General features: G+C 35.5%; 1 protein-coding gene across 1 annotated transcript in view; it reads left to right on the top strand.

Moving 5' to 3' along the window:
• Positions 1–15,041: 15,041 nt before the first annotated feature.
• Positions 15,042–15,368, top strand: part of NT5C3A (5'-nucleotidase, cytosolic IIIA) — a 13,121-nt gene continuing 12,794 nt past the window's right edge. Inside the window, exon 1 of the mRNA XM_009332401.1 lies at positions 15,042–15,062. The gene's annotated coding sequence lies outside the window, so the exon portion shown is untranslated. The remainder of the gene's footprint in view (positions 15,063–15,368) is intronic.

Below are 15,368 nucleotides of genomic sequence, written 5' to 3'. Positions count from 1 at the left end.
GTAACTGGATGGTAAAAGGTCTTAGTTTAGACAAAATGCTGATTACGTTGAAATCCTTCAAAATTTGAATTCATGATTTGGACACTGCTGTATTGAAGAACTGAACTGAAATGATCGAGTGACTTGATGTTAGCCAGTGGATATTTTGTGATCTCCCCTGCAAAACCTTATTAAAAGCTCAGATTTATTTTTTTTAATTATACACGGAAACATAGATTTTGCTAAGAGCTAGAATTCTGTATGTAAATTGTGAGCTGTCGTAACTCCTCACTCGGCCATGTGATTCAACACTTGCCGGTGGAAGTCATACAATGTAGTTTGTGATAATGTGGGTCCAGAGAAGAATTCCACTGTGCATTTTTACTAATCATAGAGTCATCATACTTACTGTTGAAAAAATATTTGAATGTTTTTTCTAGTCATCAGTCACGGCATTCAACAATTTGGAGGGGTTTTTAGTTTCTCTGAGCCCACTTCCAACAACAGCTTGTGGTAGAGCAGAAAGTTTGGATTGCCACTTTAAAGAGGTTTTAGATCTATTTCTAAAAAAGGGCTTTCGACTCTACAGTAGGATTTTACAAAACTCATTTGAAAACTTACGGTGGCATAACACTGGTTAACTATAAATTATTCTTTTTTTTAATTCTAGTACTGTAATACTAGAACTTACTTTAGAGTTATGTGGACAATAAAATAACAACATTTAAAAGCCTGGTCATACAAACACTCAAAAGGCAGATCCAATAGTTTCACCAGCTCCTATTCACAATATCCCATTTGAGCTGTAGTTCAGAAAGTGCCTAATAATTGCTAAAGATGTATTTGTATTGACTTTCTGTACAATGTTTAAATGGTGTTTTGGCTGGGAAGACTTTAACGTTTATCTTTGTTGCAAAGACTTTGCCTTTGGTAAGAAAAAAAAAATGGTTACACCAATGTTAAATTGATTTCTGGTAAGTGACTTTCTTAAGTATGTACTTCAGATAACATTTTCAGAGCTATGTTCTTGGACACAGATCTGTCATCCTAAGTAGATACTTCCAAAAATTCTGCTTTTATGATCAGAGCTTTTCTCAACTTTAAATTGCAAGGGAAAAATAAGGCTTGTTCAAAGCATGTCAGCTTTCTCATATGGAAACATTTTACCAGTTGAATGCAACACATGAATACTATCTGCTCACTGTAGAGAGCTAGCATTTCAACCGATATTCAAGTTGGCAGCTTCCTCAGCTAACAAACATCTTTAGTTAATCAGCTGCAAGTCTTCTGTTTTCCTCAAGGAGTGTTTTCAGTGGACACATGTAAGCAGGCTGTGAAATTTCTTTGAAATAAGTGAAATAGTTATGTAAACTTCATAGCAAGGAGTTTAGTTTGTCAAATAAGGGCAAAAATGTGTTTAAGTGTTTGTTTTACTTGAATATGCTGCATTCTGGAGAACTTCCTGAAATAGTTTTATCCACCAGTGTAGATTTGATTCAACGTTTGTCATTTACAAGACACTGTATCTGTTTTAGTTTACCACAAGAGAGACCTTCCTTTGAGCTTTGGGGAGAAGGTGCTGTTTCCAGTCTTTAATTTAGTGTAAGGGGGAGGGGGGGGGACACAATAATGCTTTATTGAAATCTATTTTTTCTAATACACAAGTTACTATACCAGGCTGGTCTTCTGTGTTAGATTAAAATTAAGGGGTTGTTCTTGTATTTTTGGTAGATTTTTTTTGGTTCAAGTTTTCTTTGGGGAAGATTACACTTTGGTTTTATACCCCCATTAGACTCAGAATTACTTTGATTTATAACTTTTATCAAAATCAGTAGGGAGCAGGCCTATTTATACCTTAGTTATGTGACTTCAATTCTCACCGATGAAATATTCTTTCATTATAATTAACTACAGCAATATTTTTTTTTACTTTTTTTCTTAGTTAAAATAAAATTAGGTTAATATAAGACCCAAATGTAAGTAAAAAGCTGACTTATAGCAGTGTTTAAATGCTAAAAAGACAGTGACCTTTAAAAATCAATTAGAATATCTATAAAACAAGTTAATATCAGGGATTGTGATGCCAAGAATGATTAATGTGAAGAAATGTGGAAAGGATTCTCAAGTATTGTGGAAAATATAAGGGTTACCATGTTTCCTTGTTGAATAATAAAAATCAAAAAATTCTTAAATATCTATCTCACATTTCAGGAGATGAATTCTTTTTGCAAAGTAACTAGCCTGGTACACAAATTTAAGCTTAATAAAGACACCATAAAATTACTGCATCTTATTTGGAAGCAAAGGTTTACATTTGGAATTAAAGTATTAATATTGTGTCTTCATTGACCGCCTGAAGTTTGCAAATAGGGAGTTTTTCTTAGGCACTAATACATGTATACAGAGTTACTTTGGCTCCACTTCTGAAGTAACAGAGGCATTAATAGTAAATACATAGCCAGTGACGTGAAGTTTTACTCTGTGTGTGTTAAGAAACAACTATCTCCCAAAGCCTTCTGTATTACTTTGCACAGCCAAATTCCCATTTCTGTGAAACTGTAGAAGTATTCCTACAGTCAGGTGAAGGTAAAAATTAGCCATAAGGTTGCTAACTTTAATTTAAAGAGAAGGTTAATAATTAATTAGATTCTTAAAGTAACTTATTAGATGTTTGATAGCTGCTTTAAGAAGAGATTAAACCTTACAGTAACACGCAATCTTTTGGATTTTTCAGGCCCCAGACAAGTTTGCAATGAAGTTGTGGATCTTTATATAGCAAATCAATTCTACTGACAATAGACTTTGGTTTCTTGCTTACTCTTTGCGAAGCCTTTAGAAACTCAGCAGAAAACGGGTGTTCACAAACTGGAGTGAAAAATGTTGCCTAAGTCTTTTGAAAACACTCGTCTGTAAGGAATAGCCCATGCTGACTAAAATATGGGGTTAATGTAGGAAAAACTGCTTAATGGAGTAACAGTATTTTTAATTGTTTGTCTATTTCATAAAGTTGTTAGAACCTTGGATTTTTTTCAGCAGCTTGTTCCTCACTCTTTAATTTTGGAGCTTTTTATTGTATTTATTTTATAAGGACTGAGATACATAATAGAGCTGGTTGAAAACAGAATAGCAGAATACCTTAAACTGAGACCTATTCTCTCAGGTTTATTTTCCTGAAAACTGGGCAAATGCTTAGTTACATTTGTCTATTTCTCCATTCTGTCCCTGAAGTGAGAGGATCTAATTACCCAAAAAACAGACTTTCTATCAAATTTCAACAACAGCAAATTAAAAATCAACTTAAAAAGCAGTTTTTCATTTTACAGGAAACTTCTCAACCAGCCATTGTTAAATGTCTCTGGCCAGTTTCCTTTTTAATATGTTGGGGGAGGAAAAGAAATGCATGGGTTTTTGCAGTATTAGAATTTATCTGGAGAGAAATAAGCAAACAAATAAGAAGTGAGGTAACTGCTGTTTATCTACTTTCCGAAGAAATAGAAGTACATATTCTGTGAGCGAGACTGTCACAGGGTTTGTCTGGGGTGATTTTATTATTATTATTTTCTTTTACTTGCCAGTCTCTGGTGAGACTGGCTTCTTGTTTCATAGGGCATCAGAGCATTTGTGCCACAGATGAAGGATACAGACCTTTACAACTGGCAGCAATCACGTACCACTCCACTTCTTTATTCTCGTCTTGTTGCTAGTAACTAGTTGTTATAGTAACTGTGACGTTACTCTGGCATGAGACATTGATGACCCCCAAATGGAGAATGAAGTAAAGGAGTATGTAATATGTAGCATATATGTGATGCTATCCTTCAAGAATCTAAATCGCTAGTATGTGAAACTCATTCATACATACCTTTTCCTTTACAAAGACAAAGAAGAGTTTGAGCCTGAGCAAACTGGAATCAATAAAAGGGGAATGGAAGGAACGTGGACTCTCTCTAACAATCACCACTGCAGGACATTGTCACGTTCTGAGTATTACAGTGATATTTAAAATGTCATAACCTTGAGAGCTATCCAGTGATGTGATCCATGTGGGAATAATACTGTTCCAAAAGAATGGTGCTGCGATATGAACCTAAGTAGTGAAAAGTGAAAGAACTCATGAGACCTAATACTGCCCGTACCTATTGACATGTGACTGAGAGCCCTTACATTACTTGCGACTAGAGTACTAGAATAATTTTTAGAATATCGTTAAAATTTTAAAACCAAGTTAAGTTTGATAAGAGTACTGGAGATGTCATGTAATTACTTCTATAAAACTTGATTTTTGTTTAGACTGTATTCCTCAATAGAAAAATCACATTGACAGGGTGATAAACACCAGTGTTACTAAAACAAGGTTGTGTTGCCTACAAGCTTTTTGCACAGATAATCATAATATGTAATAACCTAGAATGTGTCTTGTACAGCAAGTTTACACAGGCCAGGAAAAACACTTTAAGCATAGTTCATGTTGATACACCTTAGATACTAGTAATAGGTTTTTATTCTCACTGTAAAATAATTCAGTTGGAAATTTTAAAAGTTTGGATCCTAGGAGAAGAAAAATGGACTCAATTTCAGTGTTTTCTTCTAACACTGTTAAGAATCAAAAAGTAGTCTACTACACAGATTATGTATATAGTAATATTTTACTTTATTTATTATAATAAGCTGATCCTACAATTTAACCACCTGTTTCAGAAGTAGGTTTTAATTTTCTGAAATTCACTGGCTTTTTTTTTTAATTCAGTAGATCTTGAAACATATTCTTACAAGGAATGGGTATGGGAAGATCAATTAAATCTTTAATTCTGCATTAGTTTCTTTAGAACTGATTTATCCTAGTCATAACAGTTACCAAAAACATGATGATGAACTACACCTGAAAATTGAGTTCCAAGCAGTAAATAAAAGTAAATGTCAGGATATGATATATATTGTAGGTATAGGCTCAGAAGGGCTTGTTTGCTGCTTTCTTTTATCTTTTATATAAAGTCTTTTTCCAAGACAGAAGAGCAATCCTTCAGTGAATCATTCTGCTCTGGAATATGTTTACCTTTTCATAAATGCTCGGTATGTATTAAGTCATATTTTCAAGTGATTTTTCTCCTATCTGCAATAACTCTTGATTATTGGTTGAGCTATAATGGCATCTGTTCTATTAAACTCTTTTTACAGATTAAGACCAATAGCAAATACTGCAAGTATTAAACATGTTACCTTTAACTGCCAAACAATATAAGCAGTAAGAAGGTTTTTTAATTGTCTGAATATACATATCATTGCAAATTTGTTCATATTATGCAATAAAGTTGCATAGCATTTCAACAGTCAGTCCTGAGTTAACAAGAACGATCAACTTTTAGAAAAAACAGCTAAATTGATCAATATAGGCATTGAAGAGACCCAGGGTATGGATCCATGCATTTATAGGCAAGAGAATACTGGCTGTAAATTCAATAGCAATTTTAAATGTACCTGTAAATGTAAAAATGTCACAATCTGTGTAAGTCTGGAAACTTTTTAAAAATACCCTAACTTTTGGAGTTCTTTCCTTAAAAGAAAAAAATAGAATAGCTGCCTTTTATTATTACCTTTTATTTTCACTTGAATGAATTGCGTAATGCAAAGTACATCATCTTTTTCTGTGTTGGCTAGTTCCGATTCACATTAATAGCCTTCAAGCCATCAGCCCCCTTTCTTCCCTCCATGTGTGCACACACAAGCATATTTTGTGCCAGTATACTACAGTATACTCTTCACTTACTGTGAAAAGTAAGTCTTGGACAGAGTTTAAGGAAAAATATCAGAAGAGAAGCACACTGTTAGATTTTATTGCTATAATCTGGTGCGTTTGTCAGCTGGTAATTTAATTTTCAAGATTTAAATTTTAGCTAGTTGAGCTGCAGCAGACAGTGTAGAGCAGCAGGTGGCACTAGTGAGAATTTTGTATCTGTTTGCACGGCAGCTCTCTGAAGATGGATATACACTATTTTGTAAGTAACCTGTCATTTAAGAAATCCTGTCCCACAACGACTGGCATTTCTTGGCCACTACCTGACTCTGTCCTGTCCAGGTCAGACATGTACAACTGAACTGCTCCTGCATGCAGAGGGCCTAGAATAGCAGCTATGTCTCTGCTGCCTGTCAGATGCTCAGCACTGAAATTTGGCTGATCCCATCACATGCGAAGTGCAACTGAGGGGCAGCAATAGCTCACAACTGTTCTTCCTGGCCTCCTTTCCTAACCAGCGTGCAAAGAGATAGAAGGCCAGGTAAGACTGGGCAAGAGAGTTGGGTAAGTATACTGTCGTGGAGGATGTGGAAAATAAAAGTCAGGACATGAAGTCTAACTTTTACCCCTGGCCTTCTTGCAGTCACGTTACTGTGCAGCAGTTGATCTGTAGTGACTATTTCTTCCTGGGGCAGAGGTCTTCATATAGCAGTTATGTTGACCAGCAGCTGGACATCAGCTGCTTTCTCTTACCCAAAAGTAATCAGTCACCAATGGTCAGCTGCTGTAAAACATCAGAGAACTTATGATGATTGTACTAGGCAGATTTTTTGTCCCATGTCAATCATGCAGCAGCTTGACTGGCACTGTGCCATTCAGTTGGAATCTGTGACTGTTGTGTTGGTCATCTCTATCTTAGGTTATTTGTGTGGAGTTTCTGACTGTTTAAGAAAAAAAAAATCAGTGCTCATTAAAAGTCCACTGGATTTTTCTAATTGTCTAATCCTTATATCAATAGAGTGTTTTACTTGAATGTTAAAAAAAGATGAGGCGTTTTTCAGTACAAGTGGACATATGCTTAAGGTTGCAGCACACAGGTCAAAGAAGATTCCATGTTTAAATACTAAAAGTAACTATATTCTTTTTGTTCAGTAATGCCACAAAAGAATATAGAGCTGCACTGACTTATCTCAGACAATAATTACAAAAATATTCTTTAATATCCTTTCTATAAATTACGTAAATAATGCCTATTGGTAGAAGGAAATGTGGCTTCTGCTTTCATATATGCCAACCTTTAAAAAAAAGAGTTAATTTATTTCATTTGTAATTTTTTTTTTTCCAAAGGGGTGGGGCAAGGCCCAGACTTGGACACTGAAGATTCACGAAGTGTCTGAATACAGAATTTCAGACTTCTTGAGCTGGTTTTGCCACCAAAAAGATTCCTGTTCAAATGTAGTTGTTCTTACTTGTTTCCCCACTCATTAGCTGTAGCTTCCTTCCTGCACCCTTATATAAAGAACTGTTTGTCTGCTTTGCAAATTGGATCGCTGAAATAATCCAAGTTTATTAGAGCTTTTGTTTTTACCTCAGAGTTTGTTTTACTCCACCTTAATGCTGACAGAATGAATACCACGGAAATGTACCATTAACCCTGTTCCTCTAAAGCTTTCCCTCTCTGTTGGAAACTTATTAGTTATCAGACTCAAAGTGTAATTTTTACACTTAGCAGTTACTAACACAACACTTATTATCCTGGATTGCGTCTGCCTTTGCAAGGTAAATCAGTTATGGGTAAGTCTAATCTGGTCTGCATGTTACCATGGAAAAATTGTATGTGAAACTGAAGGGTAGGAATTGGTACAAAGCAGTAACAGTATTGGTACATTAGCAGTAGTAGCAGCATAGTATAAAGTATAGTAGTGGTAGTATTAGTACAAACTGGTTTTGAACATGTCCTATATCACTTCCAGAGGGCAAACACACAGAGATACAAGAAATAAGGAGCATCCAGTTGCATCTTTGAATGGACCCAGCGGTCAGAAACACCCATAAAACAATGAGACACAGAGGCAAAACAATGCATCACGCCTCAAGTCATCATGCTGCCTATTACCTTTAAAATGAGTGTATGGTAGCCGTATTTCATCTTTAGACTTAACAGATTATTTTTTTCAAGAAGTTTAAAGAAGGGTCTGTACTCAAAGAGATCCTAACAGTTAAAAACTTAATTAGTCTCAATGTGTAACTTTAGTTGGAATATTTTATTAGCACTACATTCTTCCACCTCAATTGTAGTGTCTGGTAATGCATTGTAGATTAAACTTTGTCCTGCTGACTTTGCTTTCAAACTGGGTCCTGCAACTCCACTATTCAAGGGTCAGAGTTTATTTGATCTAGATACAGCTTTCTTAGGCTTAGTGAAAAAAAAATCTAAGCAGATGGGTTTTTTCTTAGAAGCAGATAAGAGAAGAGAAGCAGCAGCAACTGCTTCAGTCCAGGCCTTGGGCTTAATGCAAATTCCTTTCTAGATAGTGTTACATGAGAAGTTTCTAAGGAAACAAGCATTTGTTTTAAGTTCTTTCAATGCATATGCATATAGATGTATACAGGATATTTAATTATAAAAAGTATACATGCAAATGTACAGTTTGGGGAAAAAATAGTATAGGTCATCAAAACTACGTTATTATGCCAGGTGAGCTTTTGCACACCTGATAGCTACTTAAGAATTTAGAAATATACTACAGTATCTACGTACTGCCAGTTCTTAGAATTCTACACTGTTTGCCTAGGTATTTTGAAGAAGGATTAGTTGTACCAACAACCTCACCTGTAAGCATTCTTTCAGTAAGCGTTGGATTCTGCATAGCATGAGAGGGAAGTGGATCTTTCAGATAGCCAGACTCCAACATCTATCCTGTTACCATAGCAGTATTAAAGGAAAATGAGAGTACCACTCAAATTCAAAAATTCTGATTTGTCAAAAATGAATTTTCTGTATCTGTGCTCTCTGAAGAAGAACTGGTAGGAAAAAAGAAGGATGGGGTAAAAAATAAAGACACTTGAAATTAAACTGAAGCACTATCATGAAGAGCAAATGACTCTCCCTGTCGTCACATTACAAACAGGGAGTGTTGGCTTACCCTCCATGAAAGGTCTTGCCTGATACAGATAGTATCATCTGTCTAGCAGTAGTCTATAGCAGAGGCCCAGTGAAAGCATAAGAATGGGCAAGTTGTCACAATTTTTTTTTCCAGAATGATTTCCCAGCCTCCAGCAGCTTGTATTTCAGAGACAGTGTCTGTAATTTAAGAGGAGCTTTTCTCGTGTGTTATCCAGTACCTTTTTAAGGCTGTGTAAACTTACAGTATCACCAGAAAGGAATTCCACATCTTACTACTTTACTTAATTGTGTGACCTGTAGCTGACTCCTTTCATTTGTTTTGAATGTGCCTCCTGTTAATTTTAGTTGATGACCTCTACTTTGAGATAGTGAACAAGCTTTCCCTATTAACCTTTTCTTTGCCATCCAGTCATTTCTCTTCCAGGCTGAAGAATTCTATTATATTCAATTGTTCATTGTGTGGAAGCTTTTCATATCATGACTCATTCTTACTGCCCTTCTCAGGGCCTTTTCCAGTTCTGCTCTATCCCTGTAAGGTTGGGAGACCAGAACTGCATTTGTTATTTATGGTGCAAGTGCATGATGGCTTTATAAAGAGGGCTATCCAGAAAGCATTGGTAAGAATAGGCACCAGTGAAATGTAAGAATGAAGGCCAAGAAAAAAGGCTCACTTTTCTTCTGCCCTGGATTGAGGGAGTGTTACAACCTTGATTTCTTCTTTCAATTCTAGTGCTTTAGAAGCTAGTTGTAAAATTTAAGCATAATATAACAACTTCTTAGTATTGATCTGAGCTTGCTTACATTTAGAATATTTTTACGTACTTTTTTTGGCAAGGTGAGGGGAGAGGAACAGTTAAGAAAAAAACATCAGATTAAATTCTGGCTCAGATAGGATGTCATTTATAGACCGGTATTTCCAAGATACATGGTTACTGACTGAAGATCACGTGATCATTTCCAGATATGCACTGATTACTAAACAACACGTAACTTTTTTTTTTTTTTTTTAACCTACCAGTTTCAAAGGTTAATTCTCTGCAAAGTGAGGGAATGGGAGCAAAGCACAGAGATGAGGTGATTCCCCTAACATACAGCTGAAGGCAAAAGCTGCCTACCCTGAGCTGTATTCAGTCAATCCCAGAATCTTCAGAACTGGTTCTGTATAGTTTGCACCCCATATATTCTCTCAGAAAGAGACTAAATTTTTGCCTGGAGTAATAACTGACAGGAGGAGATCACATGAGATACTGGAAATTCAGGCCCTAGTTACTATTAGTTCTTTGTAGACTTCTATAGAGGATTTGAAATATTGCGTAAAGTGTTGACTTCTGTTACCGCAGTTGTTACAGTTCTTTCTGGGTTTTGTAATGTGTAACAATACCTCTGTGTTTGAGAAATATGTCTTTGATCAATGTGTAAGTCCATCAAAACCTCCTACTCTTATGTTCTATTACCTGAACTTCAAGATACCAAGTCGGCAATGTGTTTGGCTTGCCTTCATTCCTACTTTCTTGTAAGATTCAAAATATCTGTTGATTTATCACCAGCAGAGATCTCAGCTTTCAGAGTGTTTTTGTAAGCACAAGAGAAAGGTGCATAAGGGACAGTGATGCTGCAGTGCCTTTTATTATCTCATCTCGCCAATCAATTCCATATAAAATTGCAAGTCATGGCTTCCTACATGTTTCAAACTGATGCTAAAAACTCAATTCATTTTAGATTTCCAGAACTGCAGAAACTGGTCAAAAAAAAAAAAAAAACCACACACAAAAAAACCGCCTTCTCATTCTGACCTCATAGACTTTCATAGAGTAACCACCTTGAAAGATCATTAAACCAGAATAATTTATCTCACTGCAGGACCTTAACATAAGCTAATCATTGTTCTTGTCCACTGCTTAAAACCTTCGCTTAGTCCTAATGAAACTGATGATCTGCCCCATGCTTAAAACATGCACAGTTATCTTGCTGAATTAAAATGTGTCTTTATGTAGCCTTATTTTTTTAATGAATGAAGTGGTTTTATCAAGATACCATTTTTCAGTGAGTGCAACATCATAGTGATTGTTGTATTAAACACAACAAGAATAAATAATTAAGTTTAGCTGTTCTTTATACATTTGAGTCTATCTATGTGTTAGCACTAATAACTTTATGTGTTCAATACAGTCATAAATGGTCAAACTATGGATGATCACCAGTTTTCTCTTGTATTGTAAAGAAAGCTTGAACTCTGATCAGATCTAGAAAATCTCTATCAAATAAAGTTGCTAAAGATGTCTTGTCATACAGTGTTTACCTCCTCTAATCTGTTCTGCGCTTGCAATTATTTTTTCCTTTTTAAAATGTGATAGCTGAGTAGGCAGAACAAATTCTCAGCTAAAACGGTACTGCTGAGTCTTAAAACCGTTTAGGTTAAGACCCTTACCTTCTTAGCATGTGTCTTTTCTGGATTTATCATAGTTTAATGAATTCAGTCTTTAATATGTTCTTAGCACTTTTCCATAGCAAGTGCTGTTCAAGCTCTTTCAGTTTAAAGAATCTCTTACATTCCTCATGAGTAATCTCTATAATACACAGACACTTTAATATTTCTGTATTGCATCATACCAGCTGTAAATATGGCTAGCATTTTTTTACACCAAACCTGTACTGGAAAAATAAGTGGTATCCAAAATTCCTGCAAGGCCTTTATTTACCCCAGCTTCATCAAACTGAACATTTATCTTATTTTGCTTGTAATTGTCACTTACAAATATAAAAAGCTATCGCTGGAACCAGTATGCTGCTCGTTAACTCAGTTCACTAGGGCATGAATAAAAATCACGTTTGAATTAAATTATTTTATGTTGGTTCCTTTCTTCTGCTTGGTTTTGGTACTTGAGTACTAAGATTCAGTTAGCTTTCCCTGTCTTGTGGAGATTACATCAAGTAGTCTGCTTTGGAAAATATGTACTAAGTAGACTTACTACAAAAGCAAAATTAGAAAACAAATACAGTTCCTTAATGTTTAAAATTGATCCCTGCAATAAAACAAGGTATTACTCAAGTAAACTTGGGCAATATGCTAAATATATGGAGATATGTTCAAAGTTGTTCAGTTGTAGTAAGCTCACTAAATAAGAATAAAAGGTAGTAAGCTCATGAAAAGCCACTAGCTAATGTTTATACTGTAGACAGGATTCAGTCTCTAATTTTTGTAGCAAATATTCTAATTTTAACGAACAGAAATGACTCTTAAATATGACCTCTTTCTTGATCTTTAAAAGCTGATGTCAGTTTAGTTGAAGTTATTCAACTTTTTACTTAAAAAAAAAAAAAGTTCAGCTTACTTGCTTACATAACTTATCTGTGCTGTGTTCATTTCTTTCCACAAATAGGTGCAACTTAGGGCAGAGGTGTGTAAGAACCAGCAGAACCAGTTTTTCTTTGCTTCAGACTAAAACTTCCAGTGCTTCATACTCTTAGAGAGCATCCTGAATCTACAAACCAAGTTCACCTACCACACAACCATATAAAGTTGAATGTTTTCCTAGTCTTGTATGAATGACAAATCATCCAATGTTTTAAGTGTTGTTCTTTTTTTTCCTCTATCTCTTTTTCTGTGTAGAATATCCTGCAGTCGAGATATGGCTCTCAGGTTCTATTTTAACCTTTTCTCCCTGGCTATCTGTTGAAATAGCTAATACCTCTTTAGTTCATGGTTCTTAAAATACATTTAAATGACCATTGGTACTGTGAGAGTAGAAGTGTCATGCTGGACTTCGTTTCTGTCTCTTTAAAAAAGAAGTGGTAATTTTAATTCATGTCTTACCAGAAGTTTAACAAAGTAAACAAAATGCTCAACTGACTCAAATCAGCAGTAACAGAACATGGTCAGTAGTAGCTATTGTTACTTAATTAAAGAGTTTGACACAAAGGTTTCTTAGAGCTGCAAAGGCAGTCTTCCTTGTTTTGTAGATGAGGAGTTTCATATAAGGCATTTTCATTAAAGTGAAAGTACATTATTATTAGAGATACCATAGATGTTTTTCTAAGAATTAGGTGTTGGCTGTATAAATGTTTACAGAAATTTTGCTCACGTCATTTTCTAGCTCTTTCACTAACACCATAATCGTTCATTTAAAATGCTGATCAGTCTGGTATACCAAAAATTAGTCTGTAAAAGTTGGACTTAATTTCTGCAACTCTTTTCTTCAATCTTAAATCATATGTAAGGTTAAAAAAAGAAAAACACCAAACTTTTTGTTTCCAACTTTCATAAAGAGCAAGCTAACTTTCTTTAAATTCATGATAGCATTAGAATTAATTTTTTCATCACATCTGAGAAGTACCAGAATATCAAAAGGCCAGCCCTACCATGTCCCAGTCTCACCTATGAGGTTCACAAGACTCATTTATGTCAGTACTGTTGTCACCTTTGAGATATATAAAAGCTCAAAGACTGGTACTTTGCAAATTGAATGTATAAAGTAATGCCTTTGCCTGAACTACATGATTCATCTAGCAAGTATATTTTACTTTAGTGTTCATAAGACTTACCTAAAATTGGAAATCCAGCACTGTCATAAGCTACAGCTTTTTGTTGTGCAAATATTTATTCAAGATACCGCATTATACATAGCTTTCCCAAACACTATTGCGGAGATATTAACCAAAAGCATGCTAACTATGTTAAAATACTATAAAAGGTAATATTCCCTGTATGTTACCTATTGCAACAGTGTACAAATGCTGTAACAAGTAGATTTAATGGGAGCTATGAATCCTGGCAAATAACGATGCCAATAAATTAGATTTACTGTACATAGTCTTTGCAGGGATTATGTTATACTTTGAACACACCTTTCAAACGGTTTTGCTGCCCCAGGATACAGCAGACTTTAACATGTACATTTTGGGAGATCTTGTTCAATTCTAAGAGGATGAGTGTTGATGAAAGTTGCATGTTTTGTTTCAGCTGAAGTATTCACTAGTTGTTTCATTGGGTCAAAACACAGAGAGCACAACTGAAAAAAAACGAAAGTACTTGGTGTAGGTCAGAGTCTGAGGAATCCTGACAGAGTACATACTAGCCTACAGTTGGAGTGCACACACAAAACATATATGGATCCACTGTACCGTTCAGAAAAAGTCTGTTGATTTCTTTAAATGTAGAAAAACAGCACATCCTCCTTAAAAGGAAATTTTCATAACTAATGAATTTCTGGAGTCCTGATAAGGGGGGGGGGACGGGGGGCGGGCACATTTATAGTGTTAGGGTTTTTGTATGTGCTAGACTACTACCCTGCCCTTGCTTCAATTCTGATGATTGCATTGGTCACATTGATGGCCACATATGAATTGGTCTGATGTTTGTGGTTAGTTCTGGCAGCCTGAAATAGTGATCATAAACCTAAGGTTGAACATGAATTATGGGATAGTATGGGGAAGCTTGTACTGTTGCTATAGCAAGAGTTAACTTCACATGACACTTCCAAGCATTTACACAACTTCGAAGTGTAAATAAGATTACACCATACTTCCTTCATCCTCTCACGGTAAAAAAAGTTCCTTTTAAATACATCTTCTGTGTCACCTAGTTACTGTCTTTGATCAGGCAACATGCCTAATGACAAACTTCTGAAAGCATGTTGAGTTTGCCTTGTCTCTCAAAAATCCTGACAAACAAGCCTCCTTGATTTCCTGTTTCAGTATCACATAGATAATTAAAGTCAAAGCAAAGAGTAATTAAGTAATTAATTTGCTGTTTCTACACAAAGAAATGTGTGCTCCCTTGTAGACGTTAATGAGACCATGTCAATGAGCTGTAAGAAATTTGTGGCACTCTGCAACAGGAAATCCTGAAATACTTAGAAAGATTTTGTTAAAGGGTTAAAAAGCAACAAAGTAGTAAACTTCTGCTTTGAAAAACAAGTGCCTTCCTCTGTTAGAGCAGTCCAAATGTGCCTACTGCATCCATGAAAGCTGTTCATTCAGTGAAGGTCAAAGGTTTTGTTGTTGGTACACCAGCTGATCATCTGTAAGCCTGTCAGGCTGTACTGCTGAGCATAACAAACTGCTGTGCATTGCTGATGTGCGTCACAGGACCCTGGGGTTTTGCACCGGGATTAGTCAGGCTGTATTTGGAAACGCCCTCAACTGCACTTTGTGCTGCTATATTAGTGTTTCTCAAGCAAGAGGAATTTTCTTTTGCTTCTGCAGCTGCTCCTGCAAAACCCTCTGGTAAGTGTGCACAGCTTCTGTCAACAGTACTGACTCTTTCTTCTGCCTGCATTTTTAAGCCAGGGTTATAAGCTGAGGCATTACTTACAGTTGTTTATTGTGACAAACTGTATTTTTAAAAAAAAAATTTGATAGCACAGAATTGGCAACAGCACTGAAGGAATAAATATATTTACCAGTTTTTATTGAATAGGTTAATTCAACTTAAACGTTCGTCTACTTTTAAATATGTATCAGGGTAGTCTTAAGTGTGGGTATTTTCAGAGTGACGTAGCTATGTACCATGCATGTCTGCTTTTTTTTCTG

Source organism: Pygoscelis adeliae, unplaced genomic scaffold (assembly GCF_000699105.1).
Source record: "Pygoscelis adeliae isolate BGI_AS28 unplaced genomic scaffold, ASM69910v1 Scaffold58, whole genome shotgun sequence".
Classification (NCBI taxonomy): Eukaryota; Metazoa; Chordata; class Aves; order Sphenisciformes; family Spheniscidae; genus Pygoscelis; species Pygoscelis adeliae.
This window is presented reverse-complemented; position numbering and strand designations above follow the sequence as displayed.